Source organism: Littorina saxatilis, linkage group LG1 (genome assembly GCF_037325665.1).
Source record: "Littorina saxatilis isolate snail1 linkage group LG1, US_GU_Lsax_2.0, whole genome shotgun sequence".
NCBI classification, from domain to species: Eukaryota; Metazoa; Mollusca; class Gastropoda; order Littorinimorpha; family Littorinidae; genus Littorina; species Littorina saxatilis.
Genome location: NC_090245.1, coordinates 60,348,723 through 60,366,374, shown reverse-complemented (window position 1 = coordinate 60,366,374; position 17,652 = coordinate 60,348,723). Strand labels below are relative to the sequence as shown.

The following is a 17,652-nucleotide window of genomic DNA, read 5'->3' as shown; positions in this document are numbered from 1 at the left end:
AGAAACACAAATGGTAAAACACACAAATCTTTCTATGAGATAATGTTACTGGTTTTAGATATGGGACGTTTTCTAAAAATGTCGCCAAAGCTGTCCCCGGACTTTGGCTGTGCACATTCGTCGCGTCTTTGATCAAACTAGACTACATTTACTATCCCACTGCAGAGTTTATTTACAACTTCCCCTTGAGCTCACCAAAGAACATGTGATTCTGCAGATTCTGCGATTCTACTAAATTTATTTCGTAAAGCCCCATGCTCTTTCCGTCTGATCACAAGAAAACAAGAAGAAAAACATATAAAAGCGCACACTAAAGTTTGATTCTCCGAGGAAGGGGCGAGAACTGCGCAACTTCACACGCGGAAGGTGCTTCAGCAAACAGTTTTATGGACATCGAATGTCGTTAAATTAAACACAAATTGACGTTTGAGTAGATTAACTTGGTTCCGTGCCAAAAACGGCCGAGCTCTTTTAGGAATTGCCAGAAATGCGATGAAAGTCAATGAATCCTGGAAATCGTTTAAAAAGCGCTGGTAATATGTCCTCCTTTCCTTTGTAGCAACCATTATCAAATAGAGCATTAATCATTCCCCCATTTCCGTCCATCTCTTTGACCCCTCTCCGTTCTCGGCCAAAAGGCGTCCCACTTCTAGACCCGTTACATTCGCACTGACTGTATGGCGATGCACAGACTTGATGAAATGCGTATTGAAAGGTTTCTTATAGTGCATCCCCGGCACCCCGCCACCCCCACCACATTCCCAAAATTCAAAATGACATAAAACAAATGGGGTGGTGCATGCGTTGTATCGTTCTAGCAACTAACTCGGCAATATGACTTCATAATTATTTTCTGACCGGGGCCGACTTGCAGCAACATCTCTCTGGATAGGGAGAGAGACTGTGGTTGGTAGTTCACTTGGGGGATCTGAACACAAATCCTGCAGTGGAGACGTACAGAAATGAATTCCTGAATATGCAGTCTTGCTGCATACCAGAATTACCTCTAAAGTGAGCGCATAACAACTGCGGCGTGTATATGTTACAGGCATTAAGTGAAACCAGGCATTACGCGTAATGCCTGAAATGTTTAGGCATTACGCGTAATGCCTGTGACCACTAGGCATTACACGTAATGCCTAAAAATACCAGGCATTACACGTAATGCCTGAAATTTGACTCTCAAAATTACGCTTATTGCCTGAAGCAATTCAGGCAATACACATTACCTCTTGGATGACGGTGAGAACATTTTTAAGGACAAAGTGTTGACAAAATGTCATGGTGTAAATATAGTAACTGACATTCAATCAAGTGAGCTTTGAAATGAATGGACATTTTATTTTGCGATTATGATATCGTCACCAAGTACTCTTACAACACCCGTGGCTACATCATTCTAGACGCCAGCACAGAGCAGTATCGACGCTCCTTTTTCGTGCAGACGGTGGCTGAGTGGAATGCACTAGACGAGCAGGTGGTCCAGGCAAAATCTGTTGCTGCTTTCTCAACAGCAATAAGCAGAGGTGCCACAAGCGGCCCTCTGCTCTAAAATCTAGAGAATCACTTTTAAACCAGCTTTCAAACATTTTAAATTAGGGAAGCTAAATTAAGAGGACTGGGGTCGGCGTGTATGTTGGGTGCTTTACGTCCCTCGTTACCCCCCAGCTCCTCAAACACCCAAACAATGATAGAAAATTGTATAGGTTATGGGGTGTCCTAAACTAGGGGTTACTTGAAGTAACATGTTTAGATGTTTTTATGAGGACACACAAAAATTGATAGGTCCTTAGTTTGTTTTTAACGTATAGGCGGTGCGCTCTCACCCCCGTCGCGCAAATAACCTAAAAAGGTTCCAAGCGGCGTAAAATTCCTGATCCTGATTCCTGATGAGTGATGGTTCGCAATGCAAAATAATAATTATATTTCTGACATAGTGTTCACCACAGTTTGAATTTCACGTAAGTGTGAGTAAGTCTAGGTCCAATATTTCCAGTCGAGTTTTCACCAGTTGCTTATTCGTCACCATGGAGGATAATGAAAAAGAACAATTGTTTACTCGACGTTTGTTTGAACATTATGAAAAGGACGGCAGAAAGTTGCTCCCGAAAGCTGTGTACTTCAGAACAATCAAAGAAGCAAAGGCTGCCTTCCAGAAAACAACAAAGTCACGTCATGAATATCATCTCTTGGGAAAGTAAGTGATGTGTGGTGTTTGTCAAAAACAGATTTGAGTGTTGGTATTCAGCTCTACGTCTATCGTGAAACAATACTGAAACCGGGTTATCTCCAATGCTGTCTCTGATAGAGTAATTGACACATAATTATAATGTCAAAGGGAGGTAACAAAAAAGTACACTGACTGTATCGTTCTTGCTGGAACACAAACAGCTAATAAGAAAATTGCGTTGTGTTATCTCACATACCGGGGCTGTTGAAAGCTACGATATCAAATTATTATTAATGTTCGCTTGAGAAACACTGTGTAAACGGTGTGTTTTTTTCTCATAAGAAAGATTATAAGATGTTTGGTGGCTTGTTGACAGACCAGCTTTTTTGTTGGTCCAAGGGGACCATATCGTCTTTTGTTTCATCTTTATCGACCAAGGCCGAAGGCCGCGGTTGATAAATATGAGACAAAAGGCGATATGCTCCCCGAGGACCAACAAAAAATTGCAGGTCTGACGACAAGCCACCAAACATCGTTTTTGTCATTATTTTGGTTGTGCAACAAAATGCACAATAACCCACAGGGAGACGAATTTTTAGAATCCAACTCCGGGCCACAAAGCATCGTCACAGTAGCTCGAGATAACACGTCAACCTTGTATGTGACGTCAAACGTAGCTTGTTGACGCTTTTCTTCCAGTCTGAAAATGTACAGAGCTGCGATCATACGTGTGAGTTCAGTAAGTGTTGAGCATATTTCTTTTCTTTTCAAGTGTTTATGACTTTTCGTTGTGGATTTTGCGATTACAGAGATAAGTTGCAAATTGACCATGAGTCGCCACGGTAATTATCAACATTGATTGGGTCTTTGAGAGTGAATGCTTACAATCGTTGTCCTCGGAAACACAAATCCAAAGCCGCGATGGTTCCACACATCAAACAATCAGCCTGATTGGCTTTTACTTTGACAATCCACGTTTCACCTGAAAGCTCAAACCCATTCACCGCCTCGATTTATTGCATGGGGAACATGAGATTTATCTCCCAGGTGTTTGTGAATGAAAACTCGTGAAAATGATGACAAATGTTATTATTGTTCGACGTAAGTTGTTCACGATCTTTATTAGTTTGAATGTAGCGCTCGGGTACATTGACATGTTGTTGTTGTTTAAGCAAGATGAATTCAATCTGGACCCTGTCCTACGTGAAGAAGAAACGAGCGAGAGTCAAAGGTGTTGTTGTTCGACCGATTCTATCAAACGATATTCAGGCATTACACGTAATGCCTGGTTTCATGTAATGCCTGTAACAGGTTTCAGGCATTACGTGTAATGCCTGACAATGATTTTCAGGCATTACACGTAATGCCTGGTATTTTTAGGCATTACGTGTAATGCCTAGTGGTCACGGGCATTACGCGTAATGCCTGAACATTTCAGGCATTACGCGTAATGCCTGGTTTCACTTAATGCCTGTAACATATATAAATTTGCATCGCCGTCATCGTCCTAAACTAGGAATCCTACACCTTCCTCTACTCTCCCTTATCCTCAACACACACACACACACACACACACAACCACACCACAACCACACACACACACACACAACCACAAACGGGGGTGAACAGAATCTCTTCTTGCTGTTAACCCCACACGGCCACCGCAGCCATTGCTATGGTAGGGCGTGTGAAGCAGAAACCACTGGGAAAGACGACCTAATCTTGTTTAATTCCGCGACACGATCTCTCACCAGGATTAGGACAAAGCCGTACTGTACCAAAATGTCCCGCAACGTCCCGCATCTTGTTGCACTTTGTCTTCCTGACACTAAGTAGCCAAAGACCCAATTGGGGAATTCGCTGTGCGCTTACTTCGTTTTCGTCTTTCTTTTTCCTCTTTCCGTTGTTGGCCTGGGCAATTTTCCTGTTTATCATTTTAATGCGGGGCAGAGATTGTGCGAGACTTGGTGAATGACGACTGCTTGGTGCCACTCTGATTTCGTCAGAGTTTGTTTTCAGACCAATACACTACATTGGGGTGTGCACGTTAAAGATCCCACGATTGACAAAAGGGTCTTTCCTGGCAAAATTGTTTAGGCATAGATAAAAATATCCACCAAATACCCGTTTGACTTGGAATAAAGGCCGTGAAAGGTGAATGCTCGCCTAATAGGCTACTGAGCTTTACTGGCCGATGTGAATGCGTTATATATTGTGTGTAAAAAATGTCTGTTTGTCTGTCTGTCTGTAAAAAATTCCATTTCAAACGGCAGAAATTAATATGTAAGCGCCTAGGGCTATATCTAGATTAGGCGCATAAAAATGATCACAATAATAATAATAATAATAATAATACATTTTTTGTTAAAAGTCAACAAATGCTAGACGAATTATCCCGTCCTGCAGAAATATTGTGCACATATACATTTTGAACTTGAATTCTGCAGCCTTTCTTTCATTCACTCCATCTATCCCTTGTCATTTTGGAATATCTGTTTGCATCATCGCTTATTCGTCTACATTAATACAAGGCTTGCGTGGGATTCCAAAAGATCTTCAGCAAGTTAGTTCATGTGCTGCCTCTTTAACGGTCGGGGAATCAGATGATGGACGCGGAAGAAAAGAAAACTTCCTCACTTGGTTCAAACAGCAGTTACACCAATCAAACACATGCCATGTTACCGGAAAATCACGTGATCATTCGCTACGTCTTCTGTTGGGAAATGCCGACAGCGGACAACAAAAAAGTACGCAAGAGTATTTTGCAATTAACAGCACACCTCTAAAATGAGGTCTTGACCGTTGGAAGGCAATTTTCCATCGTGTATAATTTGTATGGATAATGTATGACATGAAACAGAAACCTCCTGCAACAGGTTTGTGCAGAAAGAAAAGGCTGGAGGGTTTGAGAAAAAGAACAGAAGACCTGCGTTTTCATTTAAATACGATACAAAACAGTGTGTGTGTATGCGTGTGTGCGTGCGTGCGTACGTACGTGCTTGCGTGTGCCTGTGTGTGTGTGTGTATGTATGTGTAATTGTGTGCAACGTAGTGTATGGTGTGTATACGTGCGTCCGAAGATAAGATAAGTCCATGCATGCACATGATATGTGGCCATTTCTGCGAAAAGGGACATTCTTGACAAATTTATCGATTTTGAGTTTTGGATTTTATTTGACAGACTGTTATATTTAGAACGTGATGTGAGAATTTCAGACCTTCAAATTTATTTTTCACGGAGTTATGACCCTTTTTTGGAGATACCCCCAAAATGACTTAAAATGGCCAAACTTTTAAAAACAAACTTTTGCCGGGAAATAGTAAGTTCAATCATCTGCCGTTATTACTTGTATGGTTTTAGGTCAAAATAATGTTTCATTCCAGAGTTATTGCCCTTTTTGTAACGTTACCCTAATTTTTACTTTTTCGTCTTTTTCTATCATTCTCTCCTCCCATGCAGAAGAAAAAACAATCAGCCATATGATTTTTTTTCTCGAATATTTCTTCTTCTTTCATACTACCTCTCCCCCCTCCATGTTCTATTCTTTCTTCACCCACGCACATACAAACACAAACTTGAGGCTGTCTGCTGAAAACAATACACACACACTTGTCGACTTGAAGTTGTGGTACTTCTAAATTTCATAACAAGGATTAATTGTTCAGTTTCCTTGGTAAATACATCTTCCAGTTGTAGAAAGTAACATGGTGCTGTGTGTCCTTGCACACGTGGGTTTGTCAGTCTGTCCATCACTTCACTGAATTGAAAATGTCATCCGTGCACTCTGCTATCGAACGTCTCCCTTTACTTTCAACAAACTGAAATGCCAATCAGGGTCGAACTTGATGTGGCCGACGATCAAGACATTTTCAAAATGGATTTGTGCTGTTCATTCACACACAAAACTGCATGCCTAAGTATTGATGCACCATGCCGAAGACTGAAGTTGCTCCCCTCCTCTGTACCCCTGCCTCATTCGCAAGGTAGACGATTTGCTTCTCTGAAACAAAGGCAACCACAGAGTTGATCAACATATTATTTACTAACCACTATTTGCACAGCTCAAGTCTGGTTTTGGGCACCTATCCACTTGCCATTTCTAAGCTGGTATGGTATGGTGACATTATCGAAAATGTAGTGTGTGTGTGTGTGTGTGTGTGTGTGTGTGTGTGGTGTGTGTGTGTGTGTGTCTGTGTGTGTGTCTGTGTGTGTGTGCTTCTTTGCTGGAGAAAACAGCACATAAACACAAATACAACTGTATTGTTCCCCCCCTTTTTTTTAAAGTACTGACAAATTGTAAAGTATTAATATGTCTTTACCTACTGAGCAAAGTCCCAAGGGTAAACCATGCTGATTTCCTTGGAACTGGAACCGGCTGGACATTGCTGTTGCCCCATTCTGTCGAACACCTGCTTTGTGGCCAGGCACTTCTGTCTTTTGTTGTTGCACTGTCCGGTGAATTGCTGGACTTGTTTGCTGTTCCACGCCAGCAAACTGAGAGAAAGAGAGTAACATTGGTTAAATATAAAAAAAGAGGAGTTTAAAAACATACTACACGTACACACATACCACCACCACCACCACCATCATCATCATCATCATCATCAAAATCATCATCGTCATTATCATCTCTCTTCCTCTATCTACCCCTCTCTCTGTCTCTCTGTCTCTGTCTCTCTCTCTCTCTCACACGCTCACACACACACACACACACACACACACACACAGAAACCCTCCCACAACAAACACACACACACAAGCTGCGCGCGCGCGCACACACACACACAAACACACACAAAACACACACTGCAGTCTATATGGTAACTTACCTGAAATTGTAGCCTGTCATAGATCTAAGTGGAGACAGCAAACAGTAAGAGCAACAGGTTCTCATTTACGATGTCCGGGCATTCAAACGATCAGGAAGAGGAAGACCTTGCTTCGCAATAGGCCTATGCTCTTGGAGAACTCTTTAACCGATTAGTAGTGTGCGTTGTCATCATGAACGTTTACAACACCATCGTGATCAAAGTATCTGCTTCGACTTCGGAGTCACAAATGTCCGGGCGAAGTGCAACAAAATTATTCTGAATCAACAGCATTGACCTCGTCAACAAAATCGCCGGTTGTCTTATCCCAAAGTGACTTCTGTCAGCAAAACATTCCGTGTTCAACTGAGAAGACTGACTTGCCCTTCCACTATCAGAATTCACAGCTGCAAAGAACAGAATGCCCCAGTCAGTAACCACTGATCTAAATATCAGTAACTTTAGCAAGGGAAGCAACTAAAGATGAAAACGGGGAGTAACTGTTCTTCATCGGGCAACTGCGTTTGTCGTCTGCTTTTTCGTACAGTGCTACGGTCGCGTGAAAGTTAGATCTACCTGAACTATGCGTATAGATCCGTCTAGTGAAATGTAGCTGTGTGATGATTTGGCTACATCACTTTGCTGAATGTGCTTCCAGATGAAAGTTTATATTAAGCTTACTGTCAAACATTAAAAATAGGTAAGTTGTTTTAACTTGACCAAAACTAGCGACGAAAAAATGTTTCTCGAAGCACAACAAAACACTCTGTCGCCATTTTCGGCATCATCGCAGTCAACTTGTCATCGGTTCGATGTGTTTTTCCTGAGGAGGAATGAACATAAACATTTTTAGAAGTTTGTAATGTTGATCCCAAGACTATTTTCCATTACTTTAAATTGCTGTTCATTGTACTATCGCTGATAATTCATTGAACATTTTAGAAATTCAACTTGAAGTGGGCATCAGTCAGCACAGCAAAGTTTGTTTACATTTTGCTCTAACTTTGACCCCGCGTTTCTCCAATCAGAGGCTTAGATCAAGAATGTCCCTTTTCGCAGAAATGGCCACATATGATGATAGCATGTATACATATAAATTATATGTCTTTGTGTTTGTCTCCATGCATTCGTCGCAATTTACAACTACTTGACAGTTTCGTGCCCCTTTGGACTCCTATACCTTCGGGCCACTGAAAACGTCCATACAAATCCAATAAACAACCAATCAATCCCATGATCCTTTTCGTCAGTCAGACCAATCCCACTTTCAAGTCAAACCGAAGAGAACTTTGAACTTTATTTATTTATCGAGGGTAACAGAATAAGCAAAGTATACATGCTTTTTTTCGTCCGGCCCTCGCCCATTGAGGGTAACTCGATTAATAACAAGAAGAAATAGAAGTTAAGTTAATTACAATACAATGTATATAATTAACATGTCAAACAATTAAAAAGACATTTCAAAATGCATTATGAATATCAAGCAATGATGTAATATTATCACATAATTATTTACTTGTTTCCAAGAGAAACAGCATGTACATTTCTTTGAAGAAAGTTTCACTGAATTGCATTTTAATTAAATCAGGAATAGAGTTCCACAATAAGGCGCCAGAATAAGAAAGACTTGATTTGTAAAGGTCAATTCTAGGGGTTGGGGTAATTAATTTGTTTAGTTTTATTGAATTATTCAGTTTGAAATTTGAGGCAATGAATGTAGGTGCATTCCCTGACATAATTCTATGCATCATTGCACCTTTATTATAGATAAATCTTGATTTGATAGGAAGAATCTTTAATTTGTTATAATCAGACGTAGAGAGAGATGCATTTTTTAAAAGAATTAATTTAACAGCTCGTCTATGTAAAGAGTACAAGTGTTTCAAAGTGTTTGCACTTGCAGAGTCCCACACTGTTGACGCATAATCAATAGTTGATTGAATATATGCCTGAAAAAACAGTTTCCGTGTGCGTAGGTCTAGAAAGTGTTTAATTTTTGATAACATATATTTTTTTAGAAGTATTTTTACAAAGTGTATCTAAATGTTTTGACCAAGACAGATTATTATCAATGGTTATTCCCAAGACTTTATGGTTATCAACTTCAGTTACATCTTGATTTTGTAGTTTAGGAAATTTTGATGATAGATTTTGTCGTTTTTGTCTAGTGGTTAGAAGCATGCATTTAGTTTTATTTGGGTTCAGTGACATATGGTTTAGTTCTGACCATTCCAGCAATCGATCAATGTTTTCTTGGAGGACTCTACTTGCTAGCTCACTTAGATCTTTGTGACTAGAATGAATTGTAGTATCATCTGCAAATAGTTCACACATACATTTAACAAATAATGGTAGGTCATTAATATAGATAGAAAATAGTAAAGGACCAAGAATAGAACCTTGTGGAACTCCAAACCTTACTGTTTGTTTAAAAGAGTATGATTGATTCAGATAAGTACTTTGCTGTCTGTCTGACAGGACAGATTTTAAAATGTTAACAGAATCAGTTGCCAATCCATAAATCTCAAGCTTTTTGATAAGGAGTTTATGGTCAATTAGGTCAAACGCTTTAGCAAAGTCAACAAATAGAGCAGCACAGAACTGGTTACTATTAATGTTGTTTAGCCATTGGTCAACTAAGCTGATCAGCGCTGTTTGACATGAGTGTTTTTGCCTAAAACCTGATTGGTTTAAACTGTTTTATTTAACGTTTGTGCATTATTTACAAAAAACGCATATTGAGTAAACAACAACAAGCATAATGCTTATAGTGGTGTTCACTATTTCTAGAAAATTACATATAATATAAATGGCGGCTATTGTACAGTTTAAATGAAAAGCTTGCAAACATGAAAAGAAAATTGAATGAAAATTGTACATCAAAACAAAAATCCGTTTGGGAATACATATATAATATTTATGGTGTTTGCGAGTAAGAGATAGGGAGGGAGAGAGGGAGGGAGGGAGGGGGAGAGAGGGGGAGAGTGAGAGAGAGAGAGAGAAAGAGGGAGAGAGAGAGAGAGAGAGAGAGAGAGAGAGAGAGAGAGAGAGAGAGAGAGAGAGAGAGAGAGAGAGAGAGAGAGAGAGAGAGAAAGAGAGAGAGAGAGAGACGAGTAGACGTGTCGATTTTGCTTTCACTTTACATGTTTATCTGTTCGAAACGGCCGGACTGTCCAATAAATTCCTGCACTGTTAAAAAGATTTTTTTGTTAATTTTTGTTTGCAAGGAGGGGTTTCCATGAAGTAGAATATCTGTGTGTATGAGGTTGTTGGTTAGTTTGTTGATTGTGTTGTTTCTTGCAGCTAAGTGTAAACGGCATTCTAGTAAGAAGTGTGTTGCAGTTTCTGTTCCATCACCACAGTCGCATACGCTGTTTTCCGCAAGGTGTCGCTCAACTAAGTCTTTCTTTAGATCACTAATATTAAGTCTCATTTTTGTGTGGATTATTTGTGTTTGTCGACTGCCACTGTAGAAGTAAACGGGAATTTGTGTGTCGTCTTTTGTTAAGTAATGTTTAAATTCCCCGAGGGAGTCAGTTAACTGTATTTGTTCAGGTAGTTGGTTCCAGAGTACTGTTGTCGAAGGAAAAAAGGATGTTTTGTACGTTTCTGTTCGATGTGGGGGTATACTTCGTTCTAAGGGGCGGCGTCTGTGGTAGGGGTTGTTGGCTGCTACGAGAGGTGGGAGTGCTGCTTGTAGGTATGGGGGGGTCTTGTCGTGAATAATTTTATGGAACATTGTTAGTTTATGACGGTTACGCCTTTCAGATAATGATTGGAGTCCAGATTCTCCGTAAAGCTTAAAGTGACTGGTTCCGCGGACAGCTCCGATGATTGTTCGTATTGCATCTAGGTTTAACTTTTCGAGTTCATCTGTTAGGGTTTTGCTACAATTGTCCCATATTATGTCGCAATAATCAAAGTGTGGTAGAATGAAGGATTTAAACATAATTTCCAATGATTTTCGACTCAGTCTATATTTGTATGTACGCAAGCAAGCTACGAGAGTTCTGCACTTTGCAACAAGAGATTTTATATGTTCATCCCATTTACAGTTGTTTTGTATTATTATTCCTAAGTGTTTGTGATTTTGGGAACTTTCAAGGATGGTATTGCCAAAGTTTAGATCTGCGATATCAGGGGTTCTTTGTGTACAAAAGTTCACCAATTCAGTTTTTGCATGGTTAAATGCTACCTTCCATGTTTCTGCCCAATTTACAATTTTTTCAAGATCTGAGTTTAAAATTTCGGCACGGATGTTGTGATTGGCTAAAGACAAGTACATGCTAGTGTCGTCAGCAAAAAGCTTAATCGTAGATTCTATGTCACGTACAATGTCGTTTACATAAATTAGGAAAAGCAAAGGTCCAAGCACTGATCCTTGAGGAACTCCCGCTACTACTGGAAGATAAGTTGATTTACTGCCTTTTAATACAACTGCTTGCTTTCGATCTGTTAGGTAGTCTGTAAACCAGTTTAATAATGGCCCATTAATTCCAACGGCTTCGAGTTTATGCAATAAGCCCCGGTGCCAAACTCTATCGAATGCTTTTGATATATCAAAGAAGATTGCTTGGGTAGTTATTCTATTATCGAGTGATTTGCATATGTCATTGTATATTGTAAGAAGCTGGTAAACAGTTGAGTCTCCAGGGATGAAACCGGACTGCGACTCTGTAATGATATTGTTTTGTGTTAAGTAGTCAAAGACATGAATTTGTATGCATTTCTCTAGTGTTTTGCCAACACAGCTTAGGAGGGAGATTGGACGATAATTACTACATGTATCTTTGTTTCCCTTTTTATGAACTGGTGAAACGTGGGCTATTTTCCAAACTGACGGAAAAAGTCCTTCACGTAAAGACCGATTAAACAGTGCAGTTAGGCTGTCACAAATCACTTCGCAGCTCTCAATTAAAATTCTATTGTGGATTTCGTCTGGACCGACTGCTTTTGTTTTGTCTAGTTTGTTAATCGTATTTATAACTTCTTCGACTGAAAGTGTGAGAGTGTTTATTCTGCAAGGAAGCCTTGGTACTTCAGGAATGTCTGACATATCGTCTTCGACAATGGACTGTTGGATAAAGAAGTCGTTGAACAAGTTTGCTTTTTCTAGGTTAGTATAGTAGGTTGTTCCGTTTGACGTCAAAGGAGGAATTTCATTGGGGTTTGATCCTTTCTTTGATAAGAATGATTTAACTAGTTTCCACCAATTTTTAGTACCAAAGTTATCTCCACTGGATACTTTTTTGTCTAATTCTTTTATATATTCTAATTTCCGATTTCGAATTGTGTCAGTATAATTATTGCGAGTCATACGAAAGTGTTCCCAGGCCTCAGGTGTGTTTAGTCGCACTGCTGTATCGTGAACTGATCTTTTTTTGTCGCGTAGTTTTATAATTTCCTCTGTCATCCATGGTGCGTCTTGATCGCGAACAGTTATTGTCTTTACTGGCATGCATAGTCTTGCGACACTTAACAGCTTTTCGGAAAATGACCTGGCTGCTTCGTTGACAGTGTGTAGCGTTGCAATGCTCATCCAGTCGATTTTCCTCAGTTCGGTAAGGAATTTTTCTTTGTTTAATTTGGAATAGTTAAATATTGTTCTTTTAGATGCAGGAGTTTTATGTATGTGTTTCTTAATTGTCGCACATGGCACAGAATGGTCGCTGCAAATAGGGGGTAGAACGTTAATGCTTTGCACGATGTCTACACTCGAGGTAAGAATAAGGTCAATGCATGACGATGTTGTTTCTGTAACGCGGGTCGGAAGTGTAACTAGTTGTTGTAGACTGTTTAGAGTGATAATATCAAGAAGATGCTGCGACGGGTTGTTTGTAAAATCTGAATTGAAATCACCAAGAATAATAAACATATGCTCTGAAGCGGCGACATTTTTAATTGACTGATCGATGAGTTTCCAGTATTCTACATTAGAGTTAGGCGGCCTATAAAATGTACCTATTAACAACGTATCCTGGTTTAATCTAGTTTCAACCCATACGGCCTCAAGCTGGGGGATCAGAAGGTCATGCCTTGGTTTGCACACAAGAGTGTTTTTCACGTATACTGCTACCCCGCCGTGGGGGTCGTTAGGTCTGTCTTTACGAATTGGGGGGTGATAACCTTCAAGATGAATGTCGTCGTTAGACGTGGTCTCCGAAAGCCATGTCTCTGAGATCGTTATAATATCGTGGGTACTAGTCTCTGTTTCTATTATATCTAATTTGTTTCTGATACTTCTAGCATTTATGTGTATAACAGATTGCTTATCATGTATCAATTTGTTGTCCTCAAAGTGCAAAAGAATATGCTTATTCAAGTTTTTGATATGTTTTTCAAGAGGGTTTGAAAGGATTGATAGAATTGATATTGGTCTGTAATTTGAAGGATTTGTAGTATCCCCCGATTTAAAAAGAGGAATCACTTTAGCCTGTTTGAATTTACTTGGAAAACAGCATTGGTCGATACATATGTTATAAATGAAAGTTAATGTATCCGTGATTATTGGAGCTGCCATTTTTATAATTTTTGCATCAAGCCCATCTATGTCACGTGTTCCGGTTTGTTTAAGATGCTGTAGCTGAGAGTAAACATCCAGTATAGTCATTGGTTGCAATGCATGATGAACATGGATATGTTTGGAATTGCAGTATTCTTTCAAGAGAGCGAGAGAGAGAGAGAGAGAGAGAGAGAGAGAGAGAGAGAGAGAGAGAGAGAGAGAGAGAGCGAGAGCGAGAGAGAGAGCGAGAGAGAGAGAGAGAGAGAGAGAGAGAGAGAGAGAGAGAGAGAGATGATGATGATGATGGAACTTTATTTTTCAAGGATAGAGGTTTAAGGCGACGCCTTTTCTTACAACCGGTCCTTACTTCTAATACAAATGTCTAATAAATGATAAACAAGTAAAGCAACATGACAAATAAACAAAGTAAACGAACGAACCAGCAAACAATCGACAAGTAAGCAAACAAGCAAATAAACATAAACAACAAAATAACAAAGTAAGCAACATACAAATCGAAAGCGAAACATGCAACATGTTAATTGAGGTTACACATGTATGTAAAGTGATCGACGGTAAAATTCACACGATACCAACGTTTACACTAATGCTAATAATGATTATATGGTGTAAATGATGATGATGAAGATGTTGATGATGATGATGATGATGATGATGATGATCAAGTGATGATGATGATGATGATGATAATGATGATGATGATGATAATGATGATGATGATGATAATGTTGATGATGATAATGGAAAATCGCAACATAAATTCCACATAATACATATAATAAAGAACATATCTGTGTAATTCATAAAGCTTTGCCAATTGTTGACAGCTATTTGCACATATGTTAAGACTAGTATAGCCATCTAGGTAGACATAAAATGATTATGCAGAGCTTGTTTAAAACTTTTTAGTGAGGTTAATGATCTTATTACAGACGGAATGGAGTTCCACACCATAGCGCCACAGAAGGCTTGACTAGTTTTGAACAAATCAATCCTGGGTATTGGTGGTAGAAAATTGATAGACCCGTACCTTTTGGTGACTCTGTGAAATAGGTCCTGAATATAGATGGGCACTTCGCCATGATATACTTTATACATCATTACAGTCTTATTAAACTGTAACGTTTAACTAGCAGCAGGTAGTTTAGATTCTTTAACTTGAGAGAGAGAGAGAGAGAGAGAGAGAGAGAGAGAGAGAGAGAGAGAGAGAGAGAGAGAGAGAGAGAGAGAGAGAGAGAGAGAGAGAGAGAGAGAGAGAGAGCGGTTCGACCAGCAAAACCAAGAAAACAACAGTCCATGTTACCGGAAATTACTGCTGCGCATGTCTGAAAACAACATGGCCGCTACCATTGTTGATCGCAGACAAAGCGTGATGGTGGTAGAGAACAACCGATGCCAGACGAAAGGATGAGGCTATTATGGTAATTATGGCCTCGTGTACTCGGCTATTGTCTTTTCTCACCCAACCCGACCGGAAACGTTCGTGGTGCGGGTGGTCTGTTAATAAAAGTTACCTTTTTTCTGACACTCGTTCATGATTCTAAAAGCAAAGCAGCGACAATTTAGATCTTCACCAGTGATAAGTACGTTTGATGGACGGTTGTCTCTCAAGGCTACACGCAATTCTACTCTGATTAAAGAAGGAAGGATGTGAAAGAAAAGGAGACAATGACTTTGTGGTTGGTAGTGGGTTCACTGATGGTTTAACAATTCTGTTTGTAGTCAGCCCGGTCAGTGGAAGGTTGGTTGGCAAGACGCCTTGATAGTGAATTAACAAATTCATAACTGGTAAAATTACCTTGAAAAGGTTAGTTGCGCTCGCATATTCACACACACACACACACACACACACACACACACACACACACACACACACACACACACACACACACACACACACACACACACACACACACACACACACATATATATATATATTTCTCTCTCTTTCTGTGCTAAGAGATTTTAACAAATCTCGGAAGAAAGTCTCTGCTGACTTTCAATTGTTTCTTTCACAATTTCTGATGTTTTATAATGTGGTCACCGTGAAAGTTGCATCGCCTTTAAAGCGATCCAATTGAATAAAGCAGAAAACTTCTTCTTTACCAAGTCCTGTGTTGAACAGCAGTGAAAAGTTGACCGCTTTTCCTGTTTAACCTTTTCAAAATTAGATCTAACTTGTTCGCGTATCCATTTCTGGATCTGCAGGCTGGTACAGAGTTACCTCCCTTTAGGCATTTTTCAAATTTCCCTTGTTTTAACCTAATTTCTTGGTTAAAACTTGTCTAAATTTCTAAATTCTTTCTTAATAAATATCAATTATACACTTTGGCCTTAAATCAAAGTGTTTCCCTTCACAGATATCCTCTTGGGGTTGTCAGATGAGGGTAGTCTCCCATGCCAACAGAAGCTACCATTCAGAGAATGGTTTGCTTCTTAGTTGGATACCATGGGTTGACAACTCTCGCCATCAGTACCACCTGACCACTGATGAGACACAATAGTGTCGAAACACGTGTCTGGTCTAGGTACAAATACAATGGTCCTCCTCAGGACTAGATTACCTTGCGATACGTCCCCCACAAAGGGACTTTGCTCTGTAAATCTCGGTCCCCCTTGAGGAGGGTCTGATGCTCCCAATAGGCTGTCTGTGAAGGGATACTTATTTCTCTCTCTTTCTCTGCTAAGAGATTTTAACAAATCTCGGAAGAAAGTCTCTGCTGACTTTCAATTGTTTCTTTCACAATTTCTGATGTTTTATATATATATATATATATATATATATATATATATATATATATATACGGCTTGTGTCTGTCTGTCTGTCTGTGTGTTCGCGATTCACGGCCAAAGTTCTCGATGGATCTGCTTCAAATTTGGTGGGCATATTCAGGTAGACCCCGGACACAATCGTGGAAAATTTTGAACACGTGCGTGCTCTCAGCGCGCAGCGCTGAACCGATTTTGGTTTTTCTGTACATCCATTCCCAGTAACACTTCCTTATCTTCTCCAGTGTTTTGCGCGTTTATCTCCCTTCCTTCGTACGGGGTCCCCCGGCGAAGCCGGGTATTCGGTTCTACTTCTTCCCGGCGAAGACGTACCCGGCGAAGCGGGTATTCATCTAGTATATATATATACACACACACGCGTGTGCGGATGAACCCCCAGAGGATACTGATTTGAACAAGAAGAAAACAAGAAATGATCACTAATACTCAACTCCCTTTTACACAATACCTAATGTTTCATCATCCAGTCTCTTCAAGCAGCAGATCAAATATGTGAAAAGGGGAAATCCAAAACCAATATATCTGTTGTGAGAACAATGGACATTGTCTCCATCTGAAGTGACGACTACGGCTGAATATTCGATCGTTTTCTGCTTTCCCTTCTTCAGTCCAACGCCTTCAAAGACACCTCGCTCCAGTCTACTGCTGTATCAAAACAGTCAATCTTGTAGTGCCCGAGGCGACAGCTGACTGCAAGTCTCTAACCTTGTGCAGCTGTGTTCTGCACGTCAGCAGTCATGGTAAACATTCCTTAAGTTGCGGGACTCCAACACCCTTTCTTGCTTTCTTGACCCCCCCCCCCCCAACAACAACAACAACAACAAAATTTACAGTGCTAACTGCCAGCTTTCTTTATCCAGCTTCACATTTAATTTAAACATAAATTTAGATTGTTTTTATAGCAAAGAATCATGTGCTCACCGTTTACAAAATTACATGCAAAGATGTCAGGTGCTGTCTTTGCATATTCACCGACCTACGTACTAAAACGGGGTTTTGAACAAAGCTTTAAAAACAGGAGAATGCATTAATACCATCGCGCTGTATAAGCTGTTTTGCTATGGACAGTAAAATAGTCTTTTCGTAATCGACTGAGGACAAGCATCTCATACATTTCAGAGACTTCAACAAAGGCTTTGATAGTGTAGCAAGAATACCAAACGTCTGTAACAATAGGAGTTGGGGTTGGAGAAAGTGTCATAAGTATTTGAAAATGTATTAAGAATACTGAAAGTCAAGGACAATGAGGGAATTCAAAAATATGTACTGAAAGTATGTGATGTTAGGTGTTCAGACAATGCTAGCTCTAAGTACAGTGAAAGTCCATGACACTGCGAGTGTTCATACACAGCAGAGGCTA

The 17,652-nt window shown here is 39.8% G+C and overlaps 1 protein-coding gene and 1 long non-coding RNA gene across 2 annotated transcripts in view; both read right to left on the bottom strand.

Annotated features, from left to right (window-relative positions):
• Window positions 1–17,652, bottom strand: part of LOC138981069 (hemicentin-1-like) — a 349,865-nt gene that overhangs the window by 67,483 nt on the left and 264,730 nt on the right. The gene's annotated exons all lie outside the window — the stretch shown is intronic.
• On the bottom strand, window positions 5,325–7,644 carry LOC138958259 (uncharacterized). Its single transcript, XR_011453352.1, has 3 exons — window positions 7,001–7,644; window positions 6,491–6,665; window positions 5,325–6,171 (listed from the first exon to the last, which is right to left on the bottom strand). It is a non-coding gene; the product is annotated as an uncharacterized lncRNA (long non-coding RNA).